Genomic DNA, 16,889 nt, shown 5'->3' with positions numbered 1-16,889 from the left:
TACAAGAGTAATACTATGACTACTAATGTGAAAGGGTAAGTAGGACAACGCTCAACTACCTACTAACCTTCTACCCTAATCTGTGTCCTCTATAACATACTATCTAAGGTCACATCCTCGGTAAGCTGGACCCGCACCATGTTCTGTTAATCACCTCTCCCGAATACTTGTTCGGCCTACCTCTATCTCTCATCAAATTTTCCACAGCCAACTTCTCACACCTCCGAACTGGAGCGTCCGTGCATCTTCTCAGCACATGCTCGAATAATCTCAATGTCGTTTCCCGCATCTTATCCGCTACCGAGGGCACTTCCACCATATTCCAAATATCTTCATTTCTAATTATATCTCTCTAGTATACCCACACATCCATCATAGCATCCTCATTTCCGCAACTTTTATCTTTTGGACGTAAGAGTTATTGACTGGTTAACACTCTGCCCCATATAACGTAGTTGGTCTAACCACCACTCGGTAGAAATTGCTTTTAAATTTTGGCGGCACCTCTTATCTCACAAGAATCCGGATGCGAGCCTCCATTTTATCCACCTTACACTAACACGATGGGTGACATCATCATCAAGCTCTCCATCTCCTTGGATAATAGACCCAAGGTACTTGAGATTACCTTTCTTTTGAATGACCTAAGTACCAACACTCATTTCACGCCAGCCACATGCGCTATGTCACTGAACTTGCACTCCAAGTATTATATCTTGGTCCTACTCAACCTGAACCCTTTAGACTACAAAGTTTGTCTCCAAACCTCTAGCTTAGTAGTGACTCCGTTGCGAGTCTCGTCAATCTAAACTATGTCATCTGCGAATAACATACACCATGGTACCTTACCTTGGATTTTTTGTGTCAATCCATCACCAAAGTGCAACCCCATCATCACTCAGAAGTGCTCCGAATCTCCTCCATTGTCCTTATCCTAGTCTTGACTCCATCATACATATCCTTGATCGCCCTAATGTATGCCACAACTACACCTCTAGCCTCCAAGCATCTCCATAGAACCTCCATTGGGACTTTTCATATGCTTTTTTGTAAGTCGATGAATACCATATGTAGATCCCTCTTCATCTCCCTGTATGGCTTCTCCAGTCCCTGACAAGATAAATGGCTTCTGTAGTCGAGCGCCCAGACATGAATTAGAATGGGTTACACGGCTCTCCTCAATCTCATCTTCACCACACTCTCCCAAACTTTCATAGTGTGGCTTTGTCACACCCCGATCTTACTAGGGTGTGATGGGCACCCGACCCCATATTCGGAGCCGAGCGAACCCGCTGACTCTTATTACATACATAATCTTTTGGACTCCTTGAATTACACAAAAGTGAAATACATACAAAGGGCCCTCAGAACATTTTTTTTCTTCTGTCAATCTCAAATCAAGTAACATCTGTAATCATATGGAATTTATAACATAAGGCAAAAGGACACATCGGCTGACGGAGCCGCTCACAAGACTGACATTCTATACCCACGACTCTGTCTGCAAAGTCTCTAACTTCAACCAAGACATCATAGCATAATACTCTGACCCGGCAACACTCCAGGGCCATATGGAGCTTGCCAACTTCGCTGGAACATCTTCTATAATGACTTCTACTCATTTGGGTGTACCTGCGTGGCATGAAACGCAGCGTCCACAAGAAAGGACGTCAGTACGAGCAATGTACTGAGTATGTAAGGCATGAATAGTAACATGGTAAAGGATGTAATTATGAATAATAACAGAATAGAAATATAGGGTATATCATGGGGTAAAAGAGTAACCTGTACATCTGAGTGCCTTTTAGGCGGATACCATGCATGCTTAGTGCTGTGGAACGTGCAGCCCGATCCATATATACACATTATATTTTATATTGCTGCGGAACGTGCTACCCGATCCATAAACATATATTGTTGCGGAACGTGCAACCCGATCCATATATATATTGCTGCGGAACGTGCAACCCGATCCATATATCCATATATCCCGCGTCCGGGACGATATCATGTTATACCAACTGATCAGGTGGCTACGCGTATATAACGCTCTCACCTTTCCCCTTACCCCATATACATACATATACATATACATATATCATATAACAACATGCAGGAGAGCCCAAAGAAATTCATGTATCTATCGGAGTGACGTAAGGTCGGTAACCTCCGAATATATTATGGAATGATCATCCTGACTCTGTCTCACCTTGAAGGAACAATTATTATAAGATGAGACTAGCAACGAATAACAGCGTTAAGAGAACATGAAATAAGATCATAAATCTCATAAGGCGTCGCTTCGTATATATATGCACATAGAAAAAATTTCCAAGACTCGATGGGTACGTACATAAATCGACACCTGAAGGCTCAGAAACAAGTTTCGGGTCAATCCGACTTAGTATAAGAAAGTTATGAGCGTTTGAAGTACAGAACCTTCTACGAGCGTTTCAGAAGCCATTTTTGGAAAATCAAAGCAATAATCATACCAAGTACCTTTAAACATGAAATCATTCTTATCATAGTCATCATAGAAATATTCTCATCCTTGACATCATCAGTGTCATTGTAAAACATATCCATCGTTATTGTCATAAGATCTTACAAAATCATAAACTTCTGTTTTGGTAGAATACGGACACTTTGGAAAAATATTTACGAGTTATCGGGAAGAGAATCATGCCTTGAAATCATAAACATCTAACTTTTGAAAACAAGGAAGATATGGAAGCAATTATGAAATCATAACATCGGAATCATGCCTTGAAAGAAAAGGGACGAGCCTTAACATACCTGCTCCACGTCCTATTAGCTACACTTAATTGTCCAAGCTCGTTATCGCTAGCCTACATTCAAGAAGATTGACACAATCATTAGACTCATCATCATATACTTGTCTTAATCCTTCAAATGAATTCATTTGTAATCTGCCGAAATTTCGGCAGCATCTCCCCTGTAAATACACCATCCCCGAGAATCTAACTCGGCCAATTTATCAATAACAATCCGAGAATTCAACTCGGCCAAATTATCACAACAATACCAACAATCATACCAACAACATCAACAATCAATTCAAGACGCATTCTAACATTAACAACATTTGTCATACAATTCACATAACATTTAAAACGACTCAATCAACATACTACTTCACCCGACACCTTCCAAATTTAACAAGAACAATAATAACCTATTTCCTTCTTTCAAATTCAATCACAACAACCCAACTTACAATCTTCCAAACACATGTTTCACTTCCAAATTCATGAATTATATTTACAACCTACACATTAGCAATATCATTCCCTCAATTATAAGAAACCATACCAATGTCACACTAACTTCTTCAACAACCCCCACAATGATTCCAAATTCACTTCAATTCATCAAACCTTCATTTTCATCATAGAATCCACAACTACAACAATCAAAATACTAAATAAAATTAATTCATCATTTCTACACAACAACCACTCACACGGCCACAACCATACACATACATATTTCATGAATTCCATCTATTTCTACATACAACAACATGCATAAACTATCCATAACATATATAAAAGAAGGTTGAACCTTACCTTCCTCCACTTGTCTTCTTACTTGGCTAGGGTTTATAAATCACCCAAATGAGTGCTTGGCTTGCTCCAACAACTCCTTCATGTTAATGAGGACCTTCCATTTGGTGGAAATACTAGAAGAAAATTATTTTTCTTGATCAATTTCTAGGACCTCATTTCTTCTAGCCATGGCCGAATGGCCTTTGTTTCCTTTCTCCAAGTTTTCTTCTTGGAGTTTTTCATGAATAATTGTCTTGCTTTATGAGTAATTGTCCATATATATATTTAGCCTCATCAAATAGCATATGGACACATGCCCCTTCTCCCTTTTTCTTGAAGTTTCTTAAAAATAAACAAATATGACCACTTGGCTTGTTACATAAGGTTGGTCCATATATATTTATAATTAGCCCCCTTTAATAAAATATGGACATACACCACACGACCAACATGGCCCCCTTCAAGAACCTTCTTGGATATTTTGTGAAATTCCCATTTTGCCCCTAGCCTTCCACAATATTACCATAAACCACTTTGTGAATTTCCCTTTTTACCCTTAGCCTTTCTCAATATTTCCATACTAATGAATAACTTGTACATTAAAATAATTTGGAAAATAGTCTTGCCTTTAACTTCTCGCAATTATCTCGAATTATCCGAATGCACAAAATACGGGATATAACAGGCTTAGCAGCTTGATACTCATTTAGATATTGCAACTCTAAATGTCACCTTTATTGTTGTAGAAAGGAATCATTGTACTCCACCTCCATTCTTCGGGCATTTTCGCCTGTCTTAAAAATGATATTAAACAACCCAGTCAACCACTCCAAACCTGCCCTGCTTGCGCTCTTCCAAAATTCCATCGGGATCTCATCAGGCCGATCCCTCTTCTCCTGCGCATACTGCGAATAACACCTTTCAAAAAATAGCTTCTTTTAATTAAAATAAGCCCATAACCTCATCAATCCAGCCCAATACCCGACCCACACTAGATTTTAATACCGAAGTCCCCCCCTCAAATTTCCTCTCAAATCCCTAGCTACTTCTTATATAAGTAACGCCTTCACTCCACGCAAACCCGAGCTGTCTCCGGCCATTTATGGTAAAACTCAGTAACCTTTCATTTCTCCCAGCCTTTACCTGGGCGATGGAGTTAATGAAGCTTGTCGGTTTCTTCCCTTCCAGCCAATTCGAACGGTAAGGTACTTTTCTCTTTATGTTTTCTCAGATATTCAAATTTCAAATTCGCATTTCAAACAATATTCAACGAATTTGAAGTTCAAATCTATCCCTAGTCGGATTCGACCTTCGAGCCCTAGATATTTGGGGTTCTATAAATAGAACTCCAATCTTTCGATTCAGGAAATTTTTTGATGGGTTGAGAGTTGGGATACTGAGAAAAAATGAGTTCAAAAGGAGTTTTTTGTGAAGCTTGATTAAATTCTTGGTTATTCAGAAATTTTGATTCTTCATAATCTTATAGTTCAATTTTTTCCTCGATCATATTCTATCCTCGTTGGTGAAAGCTCGCTCAAAGCATACTCGACTCGTTCAAGCCTCAGTTCGCTGCTCAACCGAACGTAATTTTTCCTTTTTTTTCTCTTCATTTCTTACAGTTCTGTTTAATTAGTTATGTTGTGGTGTTTGATTATTTTGTTAGTTTTGTTTTCTGCCAATTTATTTGAGTATGAGCATAAGTTAATTGTCTTTCATAGTTGTTTTAGCATTATTTATGTTTTGTGTGAATGGAAAAGCATGAATCATTTACGGCTTTTAGCACTCTTTATCTGTTTAAATTAGTTTTAGTAGATTAATCCTGAGCTATTATATCATGTGATACTAAAATCTCTTGTCTTTTTTCAAAAACCATTTGTTTCCAAACTTGTTAAAGCTGAACAAAATACTCAAATAGTTTACTTTAGGAGATTAGTTGATCTTTTCCCAGTTATTTTTGTTTACCCTTAAAATGGATAACAATTAAATTTGTACGCGGTGCGAAGGATATTCGGTTTGATTTAATACGAATGACTGTTAAACAATAAATAATAAAGCAAATGTGAGTAAAAAGTAAGCAAACCACAACAAAACAACGATGGATCTTTGAAGCGTTCGATCCAAAGGCACGGGTCCGGAGAACCGAGCTCGTGCTACAGTGATTGAGTAATAAACAATGATAGAATACTTTAGAAAAATAGATGAACACTTAGAATCAGATCGTATTGCTCTGTATATTATGCGTGTCTAGAACTGGCCAAAAATAAAAAATGTCATCCTCTTTATATAGTCGAAGAGTCCTAACCCTAGTACAAGTCTAAATAAGGTACAAAATATTCAATAACTGCTGAGCGAGATCAGCACCGCCATATCCGGCTGCTGGCGGATACTTTGGACCCTTCCTTACCGTGGTTAACCGCCTTCTCGTCATATCTCGGTATCTAGTTCCAACCGGACTTCAATGACCCGAGATCAAGTGCACTCGGTCTAGCTGCGATTCAACATTTGACTTTGACCCCAATTGGGGCTCGTCTGACCCAGCAATGATGCGCTTAACTTCCATGTCAGGAAACCAAGGATACCCCTATCCTCGGTTTTGCCCGTATACAGATAGTCCCCCCATTTTCCGAAGGGAAGTATTAACTTCGGGAAATGGATTCGGATAAAGCCGAGCAGGCCGTACCTAGCCGCATAGGAAAAGACGTTCCCATCAAATCCCTGCACTCTGCCCGATGTCAGTACATAATTACCTCAGCTGCCTAATCAATCTTGGGAATCCGCCCTTGTCAGAACTCTTAAATCCTTCAAAAACCCTCTTGTGCTCCCCACTATATAAAGCCCATACATTTCTTTCTTTCCATGCACTTTGAACCTAAACCTTAAACCCTTATCTTTTTAACAAACCTTTGCTTGCCACTGCCTAGTTCTATATTCTTTTATGAGTTTTGAACCTTTTTTAGACCATTATCTTCCTCCGCTTGACGCTACGCATTAATCTTGGTCATGACTTCTCTACCGTTGTTAACCCAAAGTGTGGACCATTCTTCGTCACCGCCACATTCACCGCCCTTGTCAGCGACGAGGGCGTCCAACCCTGAGGAGGAGTTAGAATTCCTCGCTGCGGACATTCTTCTTTCCGGTTTCAAATATGTTAACGATTGCAAAATATCCTCTCATCTCGATCCTGTGGAAAAATTCGAGTCATTTATCGATGATGCTACCATCCCTGTAGTTCAGAATAATTGCAGCCTCGGTGCAGATATCGACGTCTGCCCTGTTGAAAGTGGAGCGAGGATCAACTATCATGTCATTGGTTACTCGATGATCTGTACATATCTCTTTGCCATCGGGTTTTATCTTCCCATTCCTCAAGTGATTGAGGACTTCTGTCGTCGATATCACGTTTGTATCGCCCAAATTACTCCACAGATTTAGAAGCTCGTGTACTGCCTCGAAATTTTAGCCAACATAGCTGGAGTTCCTTTTACCCTTGACCATCTGATACATATATATGTACCTCGGGTAATCCGAGGGGGCATAGTTCATCTCCTTTCTCGTGAAACTCGAGGTCTTATAGATCCGGAAGATGACTATGACAGGGGATGGCTACATCGGTTCGTAATGATCCGTACGGACCAACTCCATCATTCCTTATCTGCAGACTTCCCGGAGAGGTGGAACCCCATCCCGAATCCGGTCAAACCTGAGCTTGTAATCACCATCTTTAGATGGGTAGTTGCACTTTTAGGCGCCTCCCATGACGTGGGCCATTCTTGGAAGAGCAATGCACCCGAAGGGTGGAAAGGCAAGAACTATGGTAATTCCCTATCCATTTGTGGAGCTCTTTAATTTTTTTTTTATATTCTAACCTCGACTCTTTGGCTTTCAGGGCTCCCAACGAAAAAGTCTTCAAAAGGAAAAACATTATTGATGAGGGTGCCGAGGATGCCGTTGGGGGAAGAAAGACTACGTCTGCATAGGTGAGAACGTCCAGTCGACGAATCTCTACAAGCGCCTCGACCGTTTCCTTGGGGATAGGATCTCGTGTCAGAACGGGCCATATCATGGAGATTCGACGAGAAATACCTCATGATGGACCGCCCTCGGTAATTGTTCTTGATGAGGAGGATTTACTGGACCCAAACAACCCTAGTTCTGCTGCTCCTGAGGATAATCTCGGGCTCGTTTAGTTGATGCTTAACATTGTATTAGTTCCATAGGGTATAGGCCGAAGTTCTCAACCTTCGGTTCATTATACCGGCTTGGGATTCCCTTCTGTTCTGGCTTAAGACCATAAGTTAGGCCCTTTGATTTTGTGGATCTGATGTAATCGAGGAAATTGGAAATCCGTTATATGAAGAAAATTAGTACAACTTGTGGACTGGCCCTTTACCAATTTTTATTATGTGTAGTCGTCCTTTGTCTTTCGTTTAAGCTTTCCTCTATGTTGAATTCAAGGTTGTCTTATCCTGTAAGTTTTGAAGCAACGTGGGAAAAGTCAAAACGTCTTTTAAACGACCCCCATATTTATCTGCTTCTCGTTCTATCTCGATATTCAAAGTTAGTTTAGGCTATGCTCGGTCATGACCGATACTTGGTTGAATCAATATTGATATTGGCCCTCAATAATGTCGAGGTCTCGACCACCTATATTGGTCCAAATTGTAACATATCGCGGACTTGAGGGCAAATTTGACCTTAATTTCGCCCGTACTCAGTGAATAGTTCGAAACGATGGGAAGTGGAAGTAGCTCCGGTTCCTTCTCTTGTAAGGTTTATATAAGCTGATAGATTCAAAAGTCCCACCAGCCACGTCGTTCTGACGCTAGCCGACAGTTATGGAATGGCAACCTTTCCGGCCCCCTATAAAAGTGAGACCTTCCCTTTCATTTTTCATCTTCAGAATTTTCGCTCTCCCAAAATTACCTTCGCGCCTTTGAATACGCAAACCTTAATACATTCATAAATTCATACATTCATACCTCCAAACTTCGTATTTTCAGCTAATCTTCCCAGACTTCAAACCTTCATATCAAACCTCCAAATCTTGCTATTTTTAGAACAATGACTAAATGTTTAAGAGCCAAAACCGGTAAGTCTTCCTTGGTTCCAAAATTGGAACTGACAATGTCAGATTATGTCCCATCTAATTACGTTACGACCAAGGGTTTTAAGGTCAAGAGGCCTTCTGAGCAAGGGGATCGAGGTGCGGAAATATCAGACTACATATACACAATTCCCTCGAATAAACTTGAGCAGCTCAAGAAGCACTGTGGCTGGGAAGATAAAGAGGTTGTTATTCCCGAGCATGTCAAAGCCATCATGACTCATGTGGAGGGGTACCTGAGTGTTTACACATACCCCTTCACATTGGGTGCACTCGACCCGGTGGCCATGGATTTTTGTAGGAGGTACGCGATCTGCCTCAGTCAGATCCACCCCTCGTTTTGGAGGATCGTAATACTCCTCCGTTACTTTGTGACTAACATGAATGAATCTTTTACGATCAACCACCTCCTACGATTGTATAGTGCCCGAGTATTTCGGGGCGGCATGATTAAGCTCACACGACAAGCAAGGAAAGCTCCCTTCTGTAGTCTTGATAAGGATAGGGACCGAGGCTGGCAGGGAAGATTCGTTCGGGTGAGGACCGAGCATTTAATTCCTGCCGATAAGATACCGTTCCCCGAGAAGTGAAACCCGAACCGTAAGTGAATTATATTTTCAAACAGCTAAGTGGCACCTCTGATGCTTTATTTGTGACAATTTTTAACTTTGTTTATATGTTTGCAGCAATTCGCCGAACCCTCAACGCGGTTGCCAATTTGGAGAAGTGGATCGGGAAAATTTGCTCTCAGCTTACATATGCCGAATGTAATTGGCGTTTACTATCCAAGGGCAGATGGGAGGCCGAGAATCATGGTGAGTCTCCAATTGAAATGTTGTTCTACCTCCTCCTATACTATGCCATAATTCGTTTAATTATTTTGTTCTTTCTTCTTTGCAGGCCTTTCAAAGGCCACCAAGATTCGAGGGCAAGATGAAGATGAAACTTCAGAAGATAGAGCCGATGTTGAGGCCACCAGTGAGGAACAGTCCTCTAAGCTTCCTATCCTCTCACAATCCGAGGTCGAGACCACCGATCAAGAGAAGGGTGAGAAGAAGAAAAGACGGTCGTCCGAACTCTTCAGTGCTCCTTCCGAGGGTAGAAAGAGGCTGAGGCTTACCATCAGGGAGGTTTCTAAAGAAGAAACCAGGGCCCGGGTTCTGGACCCTGGAGCCATCAACCAACTTAAGAATCAATCTGATGACAAGGACCTCCTGTTAGTAAAGCACCAGCCCTCTAAGGAAAACACTAACCAAGAGATGAAAAGCTCGGAAGAAACCATTCCACAGTTGGTGGAAAACACCAACCAAGAGCTGTCAAGCTAAAAATGTAATGTCCCGACACTGATGGGTTTGGAGACCACCGGGTCAGGGGCGGGAGTCCCCGAGGATGCCACTACCATGGCTTTTTCCACTAAAAGAATGGGCAAGGAGATGACTACAGCAACTGGTTCGAGGGAAACTTTCGCCGCCTCGGGCTCGAAGGTACCTTATATTCCACCTTTATATGGCATAGGTTCCGTCCTTCCCGTATAGGTTGTGGCTTCGGCTGAGACCATCATTTGCATACAGGACTCACCGCCTCGATCAACGTTCGCCCGACCCGAGAGCCCAAAAGCTACAGGAAAAATGGCCGAGGAACTTGTAGTGTCGAAAGATGTTGTTAGTCATCTGCCTGATAAAGACACTATCAGGGCCGAGAGCCATTCAAGGTTCGACCATCTACCCGTCCCTGTAGCTGATTAATTTGTGGTTAACTCTGATTCACGATTGGAGAACGTTTTTCCCGCTCCGAGTATAGATCCGAACAGAAAAAGGCGGGTCTCATTTTTGGCACCGGCAGATATGAACATGCTGTTTGGGCCGGTCGGGGTGACTAGTTATCTGTATCCTCTAGTGACCACGGAGGATCGAAGGAAGATGAGTGAGGTTGACAGCCCCTACCTTTTTAATGAGGCTCAATAGGCCTTAAACCGGGTACATCCCCTTCCTCTGTTTTATACCTAGCTTTATTTCCCTTTCTTATTCTAACAATTGCTTCCCCTTTGTTTCAGGCCTCGGTGCTTCACCATGAAAGCTTTCACCGACTGAAGATAGAAATAGACCATCTTAAGGATCAGCTCGAGCAGCGAACTCGGGAGACGGAATCGCTCCAGAACCTCTACGAGCAAAGTCAAGAGTTTATCTCGAGCTTACCCGACCCCTCCACTCTTCAGTCCAATTTGGAGATGGCTCGGAATGAGGCCATCGAGGCCAGACGAGAACATGACCTCCTAGAAGAGAAGGTAAGGGCTTTTGAAGTTTATAATAGGCGGTTAATAGCTGATGCTAACACTATCCCTTCCCAGGCCCGGGAGTATGTGACCCAGATTGACCAGCTTCGGTTGGAGCTTAACGAGATTAAGCCCGAGCTCGAGGCCTTCAAGGGTAAGATGGATGGTGTTGTCTCCGAGGGGGACGCTCTCAAGGAAGACTTGGCATCGGCCAAGGATCAGCTCCGTGTGGCGATTGAGAAGGAAAATGAGAGGTTGGAGCTAATTGCTGAGCTTCGATCGAAACTTGCCTTGGCTGAGTTGGAACGGACAATCTTGTCCGTGATAACATTGATCTGCAGGCTAAATATAATGAAGCCCTAGGTCAAATCTCGAGTTACAATGGGATGTTGGCTCAGTATAAAGCTGATGTAACTGCGGCTGAGAGAAAGAGTGACACTCGGGCCGAGTATATGCGGTGCCTATCCCGAAGGAAGACTTTAGAGGATATTTATGCCTCGGGCTGGACATATCGGACCAAATCGAAGAGGCCAAGAGGATCGAGGCAGAGGCGAAGGCCATGTATGATCCTGAGGGGTCGGAGAGTGAGCTCGAGTCAAACGAGGATGATGCCGAAGGCTCATATAAAGATCAGGCTTAGGAGCCTTAGATTTCTTTTCACTTTTTGCGATTTTCTATGTAGTTTTTTATGTTTTTGAATCTCAAGGCCGTTCCCGGAGCCTTTGTAAATATTGACCCATATGTATACAAGAAAGCTTTTATCCGAGTTAATTCACCGTTTTTCATCGCATAATAGTCTTTTATCTTTCGTGCTTAAGGATTAGGATAATCGTGGACTTGGTTTCGAACTCGTCCGGTACGTGCTATTGCCTTAGCATGCATTTTTGTTTTGGCGAAAAACAAAACTTAAAGTGACGGTAACTAGGTTTCAAGTTTCACCGACATATGACATTGCCTTAGTACCGAATTTCAGAGACGACACCAAGGTTGGTTGTTAACCGTTAATGAGTTAATGAAAAGGCCTTAATTTTCTGTTTGCGAACTCAGACGTTTCCGAGTCCCATTATGTAATCGGATCAAAGCTCAGATGACTTAGGACCTCGTTATGACCGTAGTCTGCTAAACAGTCGAAGTTTTAGGTTTTCAGACCGCAATCTTTAACAATTTAGACCGTAGTCCTTCATATTTCAGACCGTTGTCTTTTAACAATTTAAATTGTAGTCCTTTATATTTCAAACCGTAGTCTTTTAACAATTTAAGCTTTTAGCCTTTTGTTCGCACATTTTTGATATTTGAGGGTCCGAAAAATAACATAAAATGTAATATTAATGTAAAGGGAGTAGTAACGGATAAAATGGTACTTTGAGAAATTTCCAAGTTTATTGATTGAAATGTGAACAAGATTATGATGATAGCCGCGGCGAGAACGAATCAATCGGGCATGATTCAATCGATAGTTTGGCCCTTACAAAAGGAATCTTATCATGTAAGCCTTGGCTTTGCATAGTTGTCGCTTTGCCCTGGGCAGGATAGTCCCCTTGTACTGGAGTCCGAAGTATGAGGGCTTGAGTACTAATTGATCCGTCGTGGGCAGTCCCCAGTCCCTGGTTATTGACCGGTCTTCTTAGTCTTAGCCACACGCTGTATGGTACTGTCTCATTAAAGATCTTACCGAAAAACCCAACTTTGGATAGAACCGGTTGAAGGAAAAAGAGCACAGTACGTGCTTTCAATCCCAAGTCTATGATATCTCGACTTCCATTGCGCTGTTTCTGATGTCTACCTCGACGTATGCCTGCATGGTTAGGCCTAAAATAATGGAAGGTTAAAGATTGTTCGTACCTTAGCAGAGGTATCGTTTTAGGTGCGCCACGTTCCTGTTGTTCGGAAGTAGTTTTTCGTTTTTAACCTCGAGCCGATAGGAGCATTTCCCGGTGATGCCGGTGGCTCGATACGGTCCTTCCTAATTCGAGTCCAATTTCACTTCATTGGGGTTCTCAGCACGGTCTTTTCGGGCTGAACTGCATTGGGCGCTCGTTTTCGGTTTTGTAATTGAGCTACGACCGCTTGTTGGCCTGCGATTGTGCCATAGCCACCTCTAGTTGATTCCTGAGTTGTTGCAATGTGGTTCCGTTGTCTCCACCTGCATGCACGTCACCTACCAATGTCCGGTCGAAATTCACAGTGTTTTGAGAGTGAGGATCAGATTCGTTAGATCGACTGGGAGTATGTTGTTGTTAGATGCCCTGTTGTCATTTTCCTCGTGGTGGCTTGATTTAACATGAAAGTTAACGGAGTGAGAGTCTGATATGTTTAACAGTCCTGAAATCAAACTTCAAAGAGAATAACGTGTGTCATCGAAATCCGTATAAAACTACCACTATTATCCTAGGCCCCATGGTGGGCGCCAAACTATTTACCTTTAAAATGGATAACAATTAAATTTGTACGCGGTGCGAAGGATATGCGGTTTGATTTAATACGAATGACTGTTAAACAATAAATAATAAAGCAAATGTGAGTAAAAAGTAAGTAAACCACAGCAAAACAACGATAGTTCTTTGAAGTGTTCGATACAAAGGCTCGGGTCTGGAGAACCGAGCTCGTGCTACAGTGATTGAGTAATAAACAATGATAGAATACTTTAGAAAAATGGATGAACACTTAGAATCAAATCGTATTGCTCTGTATGTTATGCGTGTCCAGAACTGGCCAAAAATAAAAGGGGTACTCCTCTTTATATAGTAGAGGAGTCCTAGCCCTAGTACAAGTCTAAATAAGGTACTCAATATTCAATAACTACTGAGCGAGATCGACGCCGCCATATCCGGCTGATGACGGATATTTTGGACCCTTCCGTATCGTGGTTAACCGCCTTCTCGTCATATCTCGGTATCTAGTTCCAACCGGACTTCAACGACCCAGGACCAAGTGCACTCGGTCTAGCTGCGATTCAACGTTTGACTTTGACCCCAATTAGGGCTCGTCTGACCCAGCAATGATGAGCTTAACTTCCATGTCGGGAAACCGGGGATACCCCTATCCTTGGTTTTGCCCGTATACAATTTTCATGTTCAGTAATCAGTAATATTCTACGTTCTAGTATTGTCGTTCTTTAAGGTATGACCTTAATATGAGCAACATGTCATGAGCCTAATTTAGGAATAAATTTATTTTGTGAGTTTGGTTTTAGCTTTCTTTGTTATATTAGTCCAAAATAAAAGTCACGTTTGTTTGGGTCCAATTATGGAATAAGAGGCAAGAATCACAATTTTCCTTTTTATTTCATGAATCATTATCTAAGCAAAATGTAAGGAAATCTTAATTACCTTCTCCCTCAAGTGATTTAAGTAAATTGTTTTAACTTTGGGGTAAAAGTAAATCTATGATTTAAGCTTATTTGCCTAAGGATTAAGTAATATCTGTATGTGTTAATTTGAAGTATTGGTTTAGTACCTGCCCTGCATTAATCGGGTTCGTAATCCATTTCTCTTTCTTTTGATGTGCATGAATGAGTCCAAATGGACCCAAGACCTTTGCGTTATGTGTTGGTTGGTCCCGAGGACCAACATAACATTATCTCGAGTCAACCTCATTAGCTCAGTAATGTCAGTAAGAAGCAGAAGCGCAGCAGCAGGCCAAAGATTCGATGCTTTGACTATGTTTAAATTATTTTATTTTTATGCATCATGTATTTGTTTGCTATTTAAAAACCAACTTTTAAAAAACCTTTCTGTACTAGATGAATCCTGAGTAGGCAAACGATGACAGAGTCATTGGAATAGTATGTTTCAAATCAATATCACCCTTGTTCTCAAAACTGACTTACTGGTTTTTAAAACATTTTTCTTTATAAAATTGGTTGAATCGGCTCTTTCTCTAAAAAGGTTAATAAAAAGATTTTGCAAAGGGGTAATTTATCGAATTCCTCAAGCCCTTGCCCAAGTTGCAAAAAGATCATGTATCTCTTCTTTAAAGGTAAAACAGTTGGGCTTTCAAAAAGAATTTCAAACTAAGTGGGCTTCGGTCCAAAACGATGATTCTTTTACAACTTTAAGTCATTTCTCAAATTATTTCATGGCAAACGTTTAGAAGAGCCCTGAATGATTTTCATCTTCAAATCAAGTATTTTGAAAATGGTTGAGATAACTAACTTGACGGAAATACTCTTTACAAAATGGTTCATTTTTTATTTCATGGTAAAAGTCAAACAATGCCAAAGGATCTTGATGAAATTTTACAGGTCAAAAGACTTGTTGCTAATTAACTTTAAGATCTTCTATTTCTTTTTTGTTATTAACAAGTGAATTCATTAACATATTAAGAAGTTGGATTATATATATAATTCAAAAACTCAATAAGCCGTGCACATTTGGACAGATTAATACCTTCACAATTAGTCGAATTATGAGTTAATTCACTCATTAAGTTAATGACGTAATTAATGTGCTAAAAATGATTTTAAAATCTAGAGCATCCTTTTAACTCATTTTCAAGCAAGTTATACTCTTTTAGCCACAAAACTATAGAATCAGGTGGTCAACCGCATTTTACGGATCTCCCGAAGTGCCTAACACTTTTTTTTCGGTGATCACCAGAACTCTTGCCCATTCTTTGGTACTATGTAAGGTTTTCATAAATACCTTTCCTACTTTCCTAACAAAATTAGTTGGTCATGCTGCTCTTCATTTATCATCTGAGGTATGTCATTCAGTGTCTCAAAATTGGTTCGAAAGTGTTCTTCAGAGAACTGATCAGTATAAAACCTAATGACCTAATAATATCCACCTCCTTATCTATCCAAATCACATTTGTATCTTGTATTTTCTTGATTTGTCAACTCTTTCTCTTACATTTAAGTGAGCCATGAAAGAATTTGGTATTCCTCCATCTTTACATTACTGTATCCTAGCTTTCTGTTTCCAAAATTTCTCCTCCACTGCATATAATTTGATAAGTTCTGTATGTACCTTCTCCAATCTCTCCCTATTTACATTAGTAGGATTCTGTTCAAATTCCATCTCATGGACATTAACCACCTTTACCAAAGTTGCAATCTTCTTGAATATGTCACCATAGGCATCTCTACTCCATTTTGAACAATGTCATACTGACCTTTTTCATTTTGTTGTGAACACTGAAAAGAGGATTTGGACCAAAGTTTCCTACCTAGTTTTGTCTGACTACCTCCAAGAATGTATCCAGCTCCACCCAAAAGTAAAGAAATATGAAAGATTTCTTAATGATTCTGATATCCACCTTATAAATTATTTGTAGAGAGGCCTGGTCAAATCCTTATTTAATCAAATGCTCAACTTCCAGATCAGGGAACATGTTCATAAAAGCTTCTTACTCAAGCATTTATCTAATTTTAAAAAAATGCAAGCTTCATATGATTTACCATTCCACCAGGTGCACATCCTACTAGTGAATCCTAGATCTGATAACAGGCATAAATTTAAGCAATGTAAGAAATCTTCAGTTTCAGCAAATGATATAGTTGATGTTAGGAAAAAAACACATGTAATTAGCATTATTTGTCTCATGTTTTAGTACTTTTAATCATCTTTTTAGTATTAATTATAACGTGTTGTGTTTAGTATTATATTTTACTTGGTAGGTACATTGGAGATGAAAGTTGAAGCAAAAACTATGAATCTAAAGCAAATATTAAATGGAGAATATGATGGATCCAATCGTCATATAATGATTAGCAAACATTACATGATGGTTAGCTGGAGTAAAATTTGCAAAAGTGTCACTGTCACGACCCAACCCCGTAGGCCGTGACTAGTGCCCGAGATGGACACTCGTACATATTTACTAACCAAATCTACTTGCGTGTAGCGCATTAAGGACTTTCATACGTGCAAGGCGATATATCGTTTAAATCGTTACTTATAGTATCACACACAAACCGGTTAGGTTATCGTAGTGTAAGGAA

The sequence above is a fragment of the Lycium barbarum genome, chromosome 11, assembly GCF_019175385.1.
Source record: "Lycium barbarum isolate Lr01 chromosome 11, ASM1917538v2, whole genome shotgun sequence".
Lineage (NCBI taxonomy): Eukaryota > Viridiplantae > Streptophyta > Magnoliopsida > Solanales > Solanaceae > Lycium > Lycium barbarum.
The sequence above is the reverse complement of the archived record's forward strand: the minus strand, read 5'-3'. Positions refer to the sequence as shown.